The following is a 14,504-nucleotide window of genomic DNA, read 5'->3' on the forward strand; positions in this document are numbered from 1 at the left end:
TTAATACACTGATCATTGCTGTTATTATCTTGTCCTCCTTATTGAGTAATTCACCTATCCTATACTTGGTCTTCCTCTTGCTTCTAATGTTTTTGTACAGTACTTTCTTGTTACCCTTTAGGTCCCTAGCTAGTTTAATCTTGTTCTGTATCTTGGCCTTGTTTTGTCCCTACATGTGGTGTTTTTTGTTTGTTTTAATAATATTAACTCCTCATAATTTGACCAGGTTTTCACTTTTTGTACGACTCTTTTTTGAGTTTCAGGTCATTGAAGTTCTCCTGGTTAAGCGAGAAGAGTCTCTTACCATACTTCCTATCTTTCCTATAAATTGAGATAGTTTGCTCTTGTGCCCTTAATCATGTCTCTTTTTAAAACTGCCAGCTCTCCAGAACTTGTTTTTCCTTAGGCTTGCTCCCCACAGGATCTTGCCTATCAGTTCTTTGAGTGTGCTAAAGTCTGTCTTCTTGAAGTTCATTGTCTTTATTCTGCTGATTTCCCTCCTTCCATTCCGTAGAATAATTACCTTTATCATTTCACAGTCACTGTCACCCAAGCTGCCTTCCACCTTCAAATTCTCACTCTGTTCCTCCCCATTTGTGAGAATCCAATCTAGAACAGTCTCTCCACTAGTTTATCTCTCCACCTTCTGTAATAAAAAAGCTGTCTCCAGTGCATTCCTACATGTGCCAAATGCATCTCTTGGGAGTTAATCAGGTGCTACAAGTGTTTTGTTTGTAATGTTTGAGGACAACATTAAGTCTGACGTAATTCACTAGCCCAATTTGTCTCACGTTTAGAAATCTTTTCTATGCTTTACTTATTGTAATAAAATTAATACATGACTGCCACACAGGAGCCAGGCTCTAGGACCTGAATTGCATAGCAATGCCAAGCGCCTCTGGTAAATCACCCTTGCAAGTGTTTGGACAGTCTATGAAGGTGGATGGTGATTATTTGAGAGTCATACTAGCACAGTAATGCCAACCTGTCACAGCAATCGATGACATGTGAACTGTGGGTCAGACAACTGCCATGACAGAGAACAATGTACAACATACACACACTCAAGAGCACTTTAAAAAGGGAAAGGTTTTTTTTTTTTTTAAAAAAAAAAGGTTCCATGAAATAACAAGTAAATAGTGTATGTTTACCCTAGAAATGCTACAGAGGTGCAGCTGTGGCTATGCTGGTATAGCACTATAGTGTGGACACTTACTTCAGTAACAGAATTCTTCTGTTAACCTAGCTATGTCTATACCGGGTCTTAGCTTGGCATCATTACAGTCCTGAGTGATACAGTTAAGATGACCTAATTCTGTATTGTAGACTAGTCCATTGAGATTTGCGTAGCAAGTTCATAACAAAATAGTTCCCAGCTAAAGTAAAACCCCTTTCCCTCCTCCTCCCACTCACCGCTTCACCAGAATTAGAACAAATCTTTGCATCAGCTGAAGTTCCAGGCTAATGCAATCTTTTTAGGTACAAGCTTCTGCCTGAACTAAGCTTTCCTGGCAGGAATCTTTCTGGGCCAGGGCAGATCTCGGTCTTGGTTGAACTGCCAGGCTAGACAAAGTCTTTCAGGGTTGGAACAAATCTTTCAAGCTTGGCAGGCCCCTGTTAGAGCCAGGCTTTCAAGCTAAACTCATTCTTACAAAGCTGCAGCAACCTCCCATGTAAACCAAACTCCCGGTCTAGAATGACTCTTTCAAAGCTGGGGCAAGTTTTATAGGTGTTGACTCCCTACACCAGGAATCACTATTAGTGGCAGACTACTACATCACACTACCCTGTGATTCCAACTCATGAAGCAAACTGTCAAACAACAAAAGATTAGCTCGAAAAGACTCCAAGATACTATTATTAACAACAATAACCCAAATATCACACGGTTTTGGGGAGTGACTTCAAACAGAAAACATCCTGCTCCCCCTTCATTAATGTGATTGGGCCAGGGTAAAAAAACACAGCCAAAACCTCCCTCCAGACAACGACTCTGCTTTAACCCATTTTTAATCGGTTCCCCTCCCTCAGAGTCTCTCCAGTAGCTTCCTTGGATTTTTCCAACCCTCGTTCTGGGTACATCGGCAGGCTTAGAGATCAGTACCCATCAGTACCCACACATACAAACTCCAGTTGCTGCCCCCTTCCCATTCCTAGTGTCCAGTGGTCTCCTTCCCTATTCTTGCCTAACAGGCTGGAGCACCCTCTCCAACTCTCCACAGCAGACAGCAGTACCGTCACCCTACATAATGCATCCCTCCTGCTTCCCATTCCCCATCTACCCTGCAGGCTCTAAGAGGCAGCTGCTGGAGAATAAGCAGCTGAGTTACAGGCCAGGGGAGGAGAGACACTTTCCATGTGTCTTCAGTGGAGCAGGGACTACAGTCCAGATGTCATAGGTAAGTGCCCTAACCACTTGGCTGTAGAGTCAGTCTCAGTGTTTCCTCCCCCCACCACCTCCCAAGGTTCATACCTGAATTTCCCAACCTTGTGCCACAGGATGAGAGGGGCAGCTCAGAGCACAAAAGGGCAGCTAGAAACTACAGACAACTAACTCCTGCTACACACACAGCTTGTTAGCCTTTAGTGGCCATAGAGAAAACTCAGATCAGATGAGATCACAAGTGTGGCTACTGTGTCCGCAGGTGGATTCAAATGAGCTCAGACCAGGACACAAGAAGCGGAAGCAGGTAATGCAGAGATTGCTACATTGGGAAGAGAGGAAGACAAAACAGGGATGCAGTTGAGGCCATCCTCCTAACCATACATGGGAGACGTGACTGGGGGGGGACTAGGTATCCCCTTGTCATGTGGGATTGGGGAAAGAAACTGCAGGAAGAAGCCAGCCAGGGATTCTAGCTGGTAGGAGCAGCTGCACAGAGGCAGCTAAATCATTGCCACAGACTTCTACAGTTTTGTTCTGACTTTCGCTGCCCTGCACTTATCGGCTGTTTGCTTCCACCCCCTCATACCCCATTCTTCCCACTCACCTCAGCCTCACTCCACATGTGCCTCTTCTACTCTCTTCTTCTCCCCTGCCCTGTTCCTCTCATCCCTACCCTCATTCATGTTTCTTTCCATTTAGAATATCCCCTTCAAACTGGCCTCCCTCCCACAAAAGCCTCCAACTAATCTGCCATCACATTGTTTGTGTGTCTTGTGTTATATATCCCTTCCCGCTACCCTATGCCTATCTTGTTTATTTAGATGGTGCTCTTCAGGGCAGGGCCTGTCTATCACTGAGTACTTGTACCGTGCTTGGGACACTGCCCAGTTGTTTTATAAGCTTATCCTCACAACATCCTTGTGAGGTATATGAGTATTACTCCACTTTCCAGGTGGAGGACTGGGACGTAGATAGATATAGGAATTGCCCAAAGTCACATAAGTCTGTAGTGGAAGCTGAAATTAAAATTAGAATCTCGCTGCAACTTCTGAACCCCGGGACTATACTTTCAGGTACAAGCTACAAGAAGAGCTAAATTTGATGAAGTACTAATAGATTATGCAGTATTATTGGATTCTGGTTTTTATGTACATAAATGTCTGGATACCTTAGAAATTAGATTTCAGATGATTCATAAAGTGGATGGCCAGATGTATAGAGCGCCATAAGAATTTATAATATCATAGTCATATTGGATTTCCTCATTCTAATTCGCTCATTGAAATGCAGGAATAATGGAACATCTTAATTTTTTCTCCTATTGCTTTCCTTTATGTTATTTAATTATGTTGATGTATGTGCAAAAAAGGTTTCAAGGCCTTATAGGATACTAATGCACGTTGCAGTTCTCAGTATACTAAGCTATGGAGTCTGTTTCATTCAAGTTAGAGACAGAAAGATGGATATTAACATGGTAGATTACATTTTTAATCTTTTAAGATTACCTTTGACCAAAGAAGCAGCTTTCTCCCAACTTCCCGAGTGAAAATCTTGCTTTTATACAAAGCATCTGCACAGCTCAGTTTGAAGTGGCCAGTGCATTCTGTCTATTTTGGATTCTGTAAGATCCAAAAGCCTAGGTGTCCTAGCAGATCAAATGGAGGACTGGGAAAGCAGGAGTTCATGAATGAAGATGTCTTGCTTGGACAATGACTTCCTGTGTGGCCTTTAATCACTTAACCCATATGTAATTAATGAAACTTCTATGTGCCTCATTTTTCCTATCTGTACAATGGTATTGCTAACTAGAGAGGCAGGTGCTTGTACTGTGGTTTAGATTGGAATGGGAGACTGTCAGACAGAGATACCCAGTGCTATTCCTGGATCTACTATTAATTCTTTAGGTGATGCCCTTAGTCTGCCTGTGTCTCAGATTACCCATCTGTGGGTGAATATACCTATTTCACAAGCATGTAGCGAAGTGTTGGAGCAGATTGTATCTATCCCTGTCACAGGCATGTGGGGTTGGAGCAGGAAGATATGCCCAAGGAACCTTTTCGCAAGGCGAGGCACAATATCACTTCCTATGCTTGGGTGATGTCACAACTGCTCACTACTCCCCTTCCTAGGGTGACGGGGGCATCAGACCCTGTCACAGGAGCCCATTTACCCAAGGGGAACCTCCTCCTGGCTCCTTCTCCGGGGAATTAGCTCCCTTCAGGTTCAACCTCCTTCTGCTGCTAGTTCAGATGCCCTTCTGTCTCTGCAGTTCAGGACGCTCTCTCTTCATGGCTTGGCCCTCCAGTCAGGTCACTATAGTCCTCCCCTTCCAACATATCACAGACCCTTTGTACACACTGTCTCTGGCAGTTTTCTCATTCACTGCCCAAAGGGTGCTACTTCCCCAATAGCTGGGAGGCAAACTTGAGCCTGCCCTGAACTCTAGGTTTCAGCTCAGAGACCCTCTAATCAGCAGCCAAGGTCTGCACCATCTTAACCCTTTCTGCTGTTTCCCTGAGCGTTTTCCTATGTCTCTCCCCTAGGTTTTCTTCCTTCCTTCTCTAATGTCTAGAGCACAGCTTCAGACTCCCTTACTACAGCTCCTTCCTGCTGCCCGCTTCTTGAGTTTATACTAGCTCCATCTGTTCTTTCTCAGCTGGGCTCCATCCATGTTCAGGGTATCACTTAGGCCACAGCTGAGGGGAATTAGGTGACCTATCCAGTTCTTTGGCCCCTTCTCAGCCTCATTAACCCTTTCTATGCTGGGGGGGGGAGTGAACACCCCATCATACACCTCAAGGAAGGAACAGAGGGAGATAGAGGGGCAGACCTGGGGTGTCTCTGTACAGTTCTTGTAAGTTGACCGACTTGGTGCACAGAGAGGAGCAGACTGCACCATTCAAAGGGACAGTAGAGTGTATCCATTCCCTCTGTATGCTGCAGAGATGGGGGAAAGGAGTGTGTTTCTTGAACAACATAGGCCAATGCCTATCGGGCACTTAGCTTATTTCTGTGTGTAACGCTCTGCAAGGTATTATTACAAAATTGCCACTTGTGCAACTTAATTTTCTAGACAGCATGATGTCGTGGGAAGCTCAGTGAAGAGCTCTGCTTGACATGCAGCAAAGAAAACATTAGGATCTATAAGGAATGGGATGGAGAATGATACAGAACATATTTTAATGTCAGCATGTAAATATAAGCAGTGTCATAGCCTCCCATCCCAATATCACAGTTTCTCTTTGCAGGGGTTCTTGCCCTAGTAGCTCCTGTAGACTGCTTACCTTTGTGCCCAACTCTATGCTTTGGCTGACGAGCATTTAGTTCAAATGCCTTTTGGGGTAACAGAAGTTCACTTAACATCCAAAGTGTCTCAACAATTCAGCCCTTCCTCTGGCCTCTGTCTTCATTCCCTTTCTCAGCTACTCTGGAGTCTTCTCCCCAGCCCTAGTATTGAGCACTAGGCCTTCAGACAGTCTTCCCAAGGTATCTGTTCTCTTGCAGACTTTGGCTCAAGCCTCATCATAGGAGTATCTGTGACTGGCCGACTATTCCCCCACCCTCTTTTACTTCATCTCCCCCAGCAACTCACTTAGCCTTTTATGAGGCCAAGTGTCCATTAATTTACGATCTGACACCTTTTGTTTTGCCCTCCTCTGGCTGAGAAATAATTGATTATGGCACAGGTGTAGTAGATATGTCTAACTGGCTTTGGCCTCCTTTTGAAAACCATGTTAATTTCAGGTCACTCCATCTCAAAAAGGGTATAACAAATAGAGATGACTCAGAGATGGGTGATGAGAGTAATCAGCGGTATGGCAAGACTTTTCAGATGAAGAGATTGAAAAGGTTAGTTTAGGGGGAGATGGATCAGAAAGGACAAGATAAAAGTATACAGAGTGAGGGCACATTCAGTGAAATTGAAAGGGCAAATTAAAAAATGATGAAAAGGAAATACTTTTTCACACAAGACAACATTAACCTGTAGAACTCATTGCCACAGGATATCATTAAGGCCAAGTGTGTGGTAGAATCAAAAGAAAAAAAGATTGAACAAATTTATCCATAATTATGAATAGTAAATACTTTAAAAAAACCAAACAAACAAATAGTTTTGGAAGGGATACACAACTTCATGCTTCAGGACATAAACAAACCTCTAAGTAACAGCCATTTAGGAGGCATCATAACTGCCTACTGTGGAGTTTCTTGCACCTTCATCTGAAGCATTTGGTGTTGGTCACAGTCAGGGCAGGGTATTAGACTAGATGGAACTAGCATCTAATATCTGTTCCTATGTTCCTACAGATAATACCCTCCAAATGGAAAAAAATACCCCTCCACCAACCCAAGGGGCAAAAATCACAACTGTAAGTGCCGGCCACTGGCATCCCAGTGTCAGGTCAGATGAAGGCTGAGCATCGGTATGATTGAATGATTGAAAGATAATCTTATTTTCCAAAGATTGGGGAAGAAAAAAATATCTAATTAAATCTTGCACTAAGAAATCATTATTCCATTGAAATAATCCAAATAGCAGGGTGTAATTTTAATTATTGTAACAGGATGTAATTGTGACTAAATTGAGGAGTTAATTATTCACAAAATAATTGTGCCATTCTTCCACAAATAACATGAGACAAAAATGTATTTTGTAGCTCAGAGGTTTAGTTAATACGAACATAGTCGCTACATTTACTGATGTGAATCTTTTGCAACAGTCAAATGAGTTCCAATCAATTTTCTCATATAAACTGCATGTACAAATTTTAACTGGCAAATTAGATAGCTGTCATCTAATGGCTCTAATGGGAAATAAGAAATCCCTACACAAGATCTTCAGATTAGTTTTCACTAGTTGTCTGAAGTAATGTTAACTAATACTAGTCTATGTTTTTTATTCAAATAGTCTGCATTGGGAATTGATAAGTCAAATGCAGTAAGCCACACGTGTCACCCATGCGTAACATTTATGAAAATGCCTATCCCACATTATTGAATGAATGTGAATATTTTTAATCGCTTGGGCACACTCTAAAATCATAGAAATGTAGAACTGGAAGGGACCTTGAGCAGTCAACAAGTCCAGCCCTTTTGCGGTGGGAGTACCGAACAAACCCTAGATCAGTAGTTTTCTAACTTTTGTACTGGTGACCCCTTGCACATAGCAAACCTCTGAGTGCAACCCCCCTTATAAATTAAAAACACTTTTTTTTATATATTTTACACCATTATAAATGCTGGATGCAAAGCGGGGTTTGGGGTAGAGGCTGACAGCTCGCGACCTCCCCATGTAATAACCTCATGAGCCCCTGAGGGATCCCAACTCCCAGTTTGAGAACCCCTGCCCTAGACCATCCCTTGCAGGGTTTATCCAACCTGTTCTTAAAAACCTCCAGTGATGCTGATTCCACAACCTCCCTTGGAAGGCTATTCCAGAATTTAACCAGCTTTATCATGAGAAAGATTTTCCCTAATATCTAACCAAAATTTTCCTTGCTTTAAATTAAACCCATCACTTTTTGACCTACGTTCAAAGACATGGAGAACAATTCATTACAGTCCTCTTTATAATAACATTTAACATATTTGAAAACTGTTATCAGGTTCCCCTTCAGTCTTCTTTTCTCAAGAGTAAACATGCTCAGTTTTTATAACTTTACCTCATAGGTCAGGTTTTCCAAACCTTGCATTATTTTTGTTGCTTTCCTCTGGATTCTGTGTAGTTTATCCACCTCTTTCCCAAAGTGTGGATGCTAGAACTGAACACAATACTCCAGTTGAGGCCTCACCAGAGCTGAGAATAATGGAACATTTATTTCCCATGTATCTTCAGTGGAGCAGGGACTAGAGTCCAGATTTCATAGGTAAGAGCCTTAACCACTCGGCTGTAGAGTTAGTCTCAGTGTCTCTCTGGCCCAATCAATATGAAATAATTCTTGGAACAGCTTAAATAGGAGAGATTGAACCAGTCCCCAAATACCCTCTATTCTTGTGGTTAGGGCCCTCCCCTGAGAGGTGGGAGACCTGGGGTTCAAATCCCTGTGCTGAATCAGGCACAGTGGAGGTTTATATCCAGGTCTCCTGCTGCCTCTTCTTGTGTTTGTGTGGGGCCTGATCAACTAATTCCAGCCCAACAGGCAGGGAAACACTTGGCATGAGAATCCTGCTGAGGTTTAGACATGGGTTAGGCACAGGGTGTCACAAGTTAGGTGGCTTTGTGGAAGCCCACTGATAGAAATTTAGGCACCTAGGTGACTTTACCAGTGGAAATTTAGGTAATGGGGGGTATGATGCTCCACATTTTTCATGTACATACCTGAAAGTGGCAGTTAGATGCCCACATTCCTGTTGTGGATCTGTCCCTAGATGATATTGCTTACTTTAGAACTTTAGTACATAAATGAACAAAATAAATATTTTCATTAGAAAAGTCTAAATAATAATTAAAATTTAACCCTTTAGCAGTTTATTCTTTTATTTTCCCCATCACTGATATTTACAGAGAAAAGTATCCAGAACTGACTTTTGCATTTTGGGGGGTAATGAACAGGGATAAATCCCTGTCAAGCAGAGTTAGGGAGTGCACTAATCATCTGAGAGTTTAGACAGCACAGCAAGTAAGCATGCTAAAATGCATTTTTGGGCCAGGGCTCTGATACAGAAGGACAAGTAGGGGGATGGATGATCCCAAGAAAAGCCTTATTAACAGCCTCTCAAGGTTCTAATTTTTGTTCTACCCTGATGCATTGCTATAGTTGGGAATCTGGAAAGTTCCAATGCCCCACAAGTTACAATAAGGAGAAACCAATTCTCTTTTACATAGATTTTTATACTGCGCTCACCACCGTAGTATCTGAGCACCTACCACTACTGCATTAAGCAATGTGACTACACATCTGTCATATGCTATTTGCTCTGTGCTCCTTTCCCCGGAGGAAGAAGTGTATGTAGAGGAATGGCTCATTTTGGTAGGGTTTTTTTTGTCATTTTGTTGTTGTTGTTGTTGTTGTTAAATAAATATACTTGTTGCTACATGTTCATAATAAAAAATTTCCTACCCACATATATTGTACTGCTGTAATCCAGCTGAGAGATGACTCAAGCATGAAAAATTGAGGCTAGGACTTCATTTGTCTTGATGGGATGGAGTCTGTTAGCCAACCAGAGATAACATAACTTGTAGCTGTTTTGAGTAACTAACAAAAGAAATACAACCAAATTGAGAAAGCAGAAAGTCTCTGAGGCGGGGAAATGTTTTTTTGGATATAAATAAAACTCCCAAATTTCATAATCTCATTTTCTGAGATAAAGAATTTCACTAGAAACAAAATGGAAGTAATGTCAGATATATAGATAGATGGTTGAACAAGCTAAAGAAATCCAGGTCAGGAGATTCTTTCCGACTTTCCTAGTGAGTTAACAGGCTGAAGGAATCCACCCACTCCCTAACGTGAGTTCAGACTTTATTAATCAATACTTAGAATCTGTAGAAGTCACAGATTAACACCCAGAGTGGAACTTTAGAAACACTCAGCAGTCTGACAATGCTGGTGAGCTGTAACTCAATCTGTTGGACTCTAAGGGTACGTCTACACTCCATTTAAACACCCCTGGCTGGCCTATGTCAGCTGACTCAGTCTCACGGAGCTCAGGCTCAGGGGCTGTAAAGTTGCAGTGTAGGCATTCCAGCTCAGGCTGGAGCCCGGCCTCTGGGACCCTACTCCCTTGTGGGGTCAAACCTGGAGGGTTTGAGTACACTGGAGTTGGAAAGTTTAATTTCTGCCTTGAGGAGACACACCCACGCTACCCCTGATGGAATTAGTGTGCTAAGATAAAAGAGCTGCCACAGCAACATGAGCATGGGCCAGACCAGCTGCCCCGAATAATGCCTAGCACCTAGGATGGGATCATATTCAGGGTGGCTAGCCCCTCCCACTGTTCCTCTTCTGTATTTTGCACGCCAGCTCAATTAGAGCTAGCCCAAGCCTGTTTCCTTGACCTGGAATTACACCCTCCAGCACCAGTGTAGACGTACCCTAAATGTGGTCAGGGCAGTGGCGTGGTATGTCCTGAAAGTACCTTGTAACAGCTTTCCCGGAAGACAATGGGACATGGACAAGTCTGTTCTCCTATCGGATATGCTATAAATCCACTATACATTGATCTGATAACACACTCCTGGAGATAAGGGTTCAGAAAAGAGCTCTATCAATCTATCATGGGTAGATCTAAGATGCCCCTCACTTTAGTATCTTCAGTAATTCAAATTATTATTGTATCTTGCCCAAGAGTCTGCTAGGTACTTTACAGTACACAGAGAAATAGTCCCTACTCCAAAGACTTTACAATCTGCAGCCCCGATACTACAATAATGATCTCAAAGAGCTCTGCATGGGCACACCAGTCTGCCCGCCTGGAACTATTAACAGAAGTGGGTCTAATTTGGGGTGTAATGGAACCAGTCACAGTAGTACTAGAAAGTAATTACAGGAATAAACTCACGTGGCTGCTCAGTGGACATGTCCACATGATAGGGTTTCAATGCAATTTTTTCTACTTTTTTTTTATTATATCCCCAGACAGAAAAGTTATGTTAAGCTGAAGTTAAGGGTAATATATATCAGTAACTTAAGGGTAAAACAAAAGTTACGTAAATGTTGTAATTATCTAAAAAAATAGGCATTATAAACTCAAGCAATTCAAAGTTAAATTGAAACTTAAAAGAAATCCAGATATTTTCAGGTCTGGAACGCACAGCTACGGGACTCAAATAACCTTAACTCTGCTCTGGAGGAGGGATACAAAACAAATCTGTCTTTAAAAAAAACAATTTAATTTTATCTGGAATCAGAAACAGTAAAAAGCCTCAATTATAATTGTATGGTTATTGCATGATGTTACTATAGTGTCCATCATTTGTTGAGACTCACCCACTGAGAACATGACACAACACTAAGAAAACTCAAGAGGCGATGACTGACCATATGAGGAGTTCTGAGTACAGTGTGATATATCTATGTCCTTTTGTACATTCAATAATCGGTAATAGCTATAATTAGCCTTTGAGCAGTCATTGTATAAATTAATAAGTGCAGACATGATTTGGAGAAGGAATTTGGTATGTCAGGCCTATCCCCAAGCATAAAGCTAAGGAAGATTTTTAAAATGAGGTGCCTCCCACCTGGACTGGGGGCCCTTGCTATACCCAGTTACCACCACGGGGTGAGCCCGGTATAAGCCACAGCTGCTTAGTCCTTGCAGTGGGCCCTGGCTTTGTGGGCCTCCTTACTTTGTAGGTCGGGGGAAAGAAAAAATTCAGACTCAGCACAAAACAAGCCCCTCCTGGGATCAATAAAAAGCAAAATGTTCAGTGGTAGCATTTTAATTTAGGGGTGCATGTGTAGTGACCCATTGGGTGGGCTAAAGTTCACTTCATTGCACTTCTCCAGTGCCTTAAAAAAAAAACTCCCATAGAAAGTAGCTGGAGACCCAGAGTTCAATCTCTAAGGATTTTCAGCAAGGTTTGCACAGGGTCATTCTGTCATGATGGCCCATTGACTTCTCCTTTTAATGGTTAAGACCAAAGGAGAAGGGTTCTTCTGGTAACAAACAGAGAATCAGCAGTCTTTTTCTGTAAATCATAAGGGTCAAAAGGCTGAAGAAAACATGCAGTAATTGAACAGTGAGTAACTATTCTCGCTACATAGGCGGAACACTTTGAACTGTAGCTTGCCCTGGCCACCTTGCTTTCATTTCTCATTGTTCATGCAGCCTCGTAGACCTTCTGAAGTGCTCCTCATTGACCAACTGCTCATTTCCCTAATTTACCTGGTGAGTTAATATTTGAAATTATATCCTAACAATGCCAACTTTGAAACCTCTGTTCTTGTTCTGAACAAGATGCTAAAATTCAGGATTTTATCTGGATGTTTGGATCAGCTGAGAAATCCAGAACTTGCTTCCTCTCTCCAATACAGACATCAAGCAGCACTGCTCCCTAGAACATAATTAAGTGTATGTGGAGGAAGGGTTTTAGGCTTCATAACAGACAACTATTTTCCTAGGTCATCTCTAAACTATAGCAGCAGGGAGCTCTAGCCACTTGCCTCTGATCAGATATGCACTATCTTTCTTTCACAAGGCAAATAAGATTTATATGGGTAAAACTATTGAGACAGATTATGATCATTCATCTGAATGACCATAATACCAAATGAACTTTGTAACTTTTTCTTGCACCCAACCAGATGATAAGGGTCTGATCCAAATCCTATGGCAGCCTTTCCAGGGAGTTCAAAGGGCTTTGGATCAGTTTTTTTTAGGAGATTAGACAGGATTCTACTCTTATGCAGAACTTTTATGAGGAGTTTGTTTTCCTTATAGAGTCTCACTGAGCATATTCTCTTCCTCAGCCTTGTTATCCAAGACTATGAACTCATCAGACCCCACAAGTTAAGGAAGCAACATGACCTAGTGAGTATTTCTTATAAGAATGATACTTGCACTTATAAGCCATGTCTACACTGCAGTAAAACACCCAGGGCTGGCACAAGTCGGCTGACTCAGGCTCATGGGGCTTGGGCTGCAGGTCTATAAAACTGTAATGTAGACACTCAGGGACTTGGGCTGGAGCCGGGCTCTGTGACCCCAAGATGGGGGATGGGCTCCAGCCTGAACCCCAACATCTACACTGTAATTTTATAACCCTGCCTCCAAAGCCCCCTGAGCCCAAGTCAGCTGACAGAGGCCAGTCACAGGTGTTTTATTGCAGTTTAGACATACCCATAATGTGCCATTATGATTTGACTTGCACAGGTAGACAAACCAAGGAAAAGAATGGTTAGGTGACTTGCCTGAGGTTAATCAGCAAACAACTGGCAGAGACTGCAATGAAACCTTGTTAAACTCATTAATGGTGTGCTGAAGTAAGCTCTAGGTCACGTTGCCAATGAGGAAATACCACTAAGGGAAAAACACAGGGTGCTCCATTAAGTGGTGTCAATCATTCAGTAGGTGATATGTTTCTTTCTGCTAGAACATAACCAGTCATCCATAACTATATTAGTCCAAGGCAATGCTGTAGATATTGTCTGCTTGTGATCATTATTGATCCAATGGCACATTTTCAAGGGTAGGTTTATTAACACAGGTGTCTTAGATAACTACATGTTTTAGGAATAGTAGATGACTGCTCACAATACCTCCACGTACTTCATTTCCTATCTGGTTTGTAACAGTGTTCGCACTGCTAAAGAGTTGCCATGTTTCAACCCAGGCCCCATCTCAACCACAGATGAAGTGATTTCTATAATATAGCCCACTGGGGTCCATTCAGATGAAAAACATTATATAAATGTAAAATATTATGAACAGCACCTATGGTTTCCAGTAGATTTAAATATGCTACTAGTTCCTGTGAATACATGCTGTGGATAAGCTAGTTCCAGAGTGATTTTCATCCTATTTTTCTCTGCTGCTGGTGCTGATTCACAGTTACTTTATTTACTTATTTCCAGTGCCCTAAACCATATATGTAATTGATGAGTTCCACAGGATCACAGTCAGCAGATTATGCATTACCCTCCTTGTTTCCATTAATATTCTCACACGACTCCCATCTGGTCCTACAAACTGCTTTTTATTTGCTTAACCTATTTGCTTCTATTTGCGTCACTGATCCAAGAAATAATCCAAGGTCATACCTATAAACCACTGTCCAAGTATTCTTTTTCTAGGTTTTCCACCCTAACATTTTCCTGTAACTGACCTAACCATCCCCTTGCCTTATGTGACTGTTTTTCACATTCCACCCAAATGTATTCATGTCTCTTTCACACATCCCGTGCTTCCTTTACAGATAAACAACTTTTCTGCATTTGAAATTCTCTGCCTAAATTGGGTCACTTTAAAAAAAAAGAAGGTACCTTTGCTTTTTGAGTCTCTGTCGGTCTCTGTTTTAGAAGTTCCATCTTTCATTGATTACCTGCAGCCACAATGCAGCCTGTGACAGAAGAGCGTGCAAGGAACACCAAAATAAATGATTTGGAGCAATTCTGCTCTTAGAACTAGGTAACTTGGCCAACACTATAGTTGTAAATGATCCCTTTATATGGGC

Source organism: Dermochelys coriacea, chromosome 4 (genome assembly GCF_009764565.3).
Source record: "Dermochelys coriacea isolate rDerCor1 chromosome 4, rDerCor1.pri.v4, whole genome shotgun sequence".
In the NCBI taxonomy this organism is placed as follows: Eukaryota; Metazoa; Chordata; order Testudines; family Dermochelyidae; genus Dermochelys; species Dermochelys coriacea.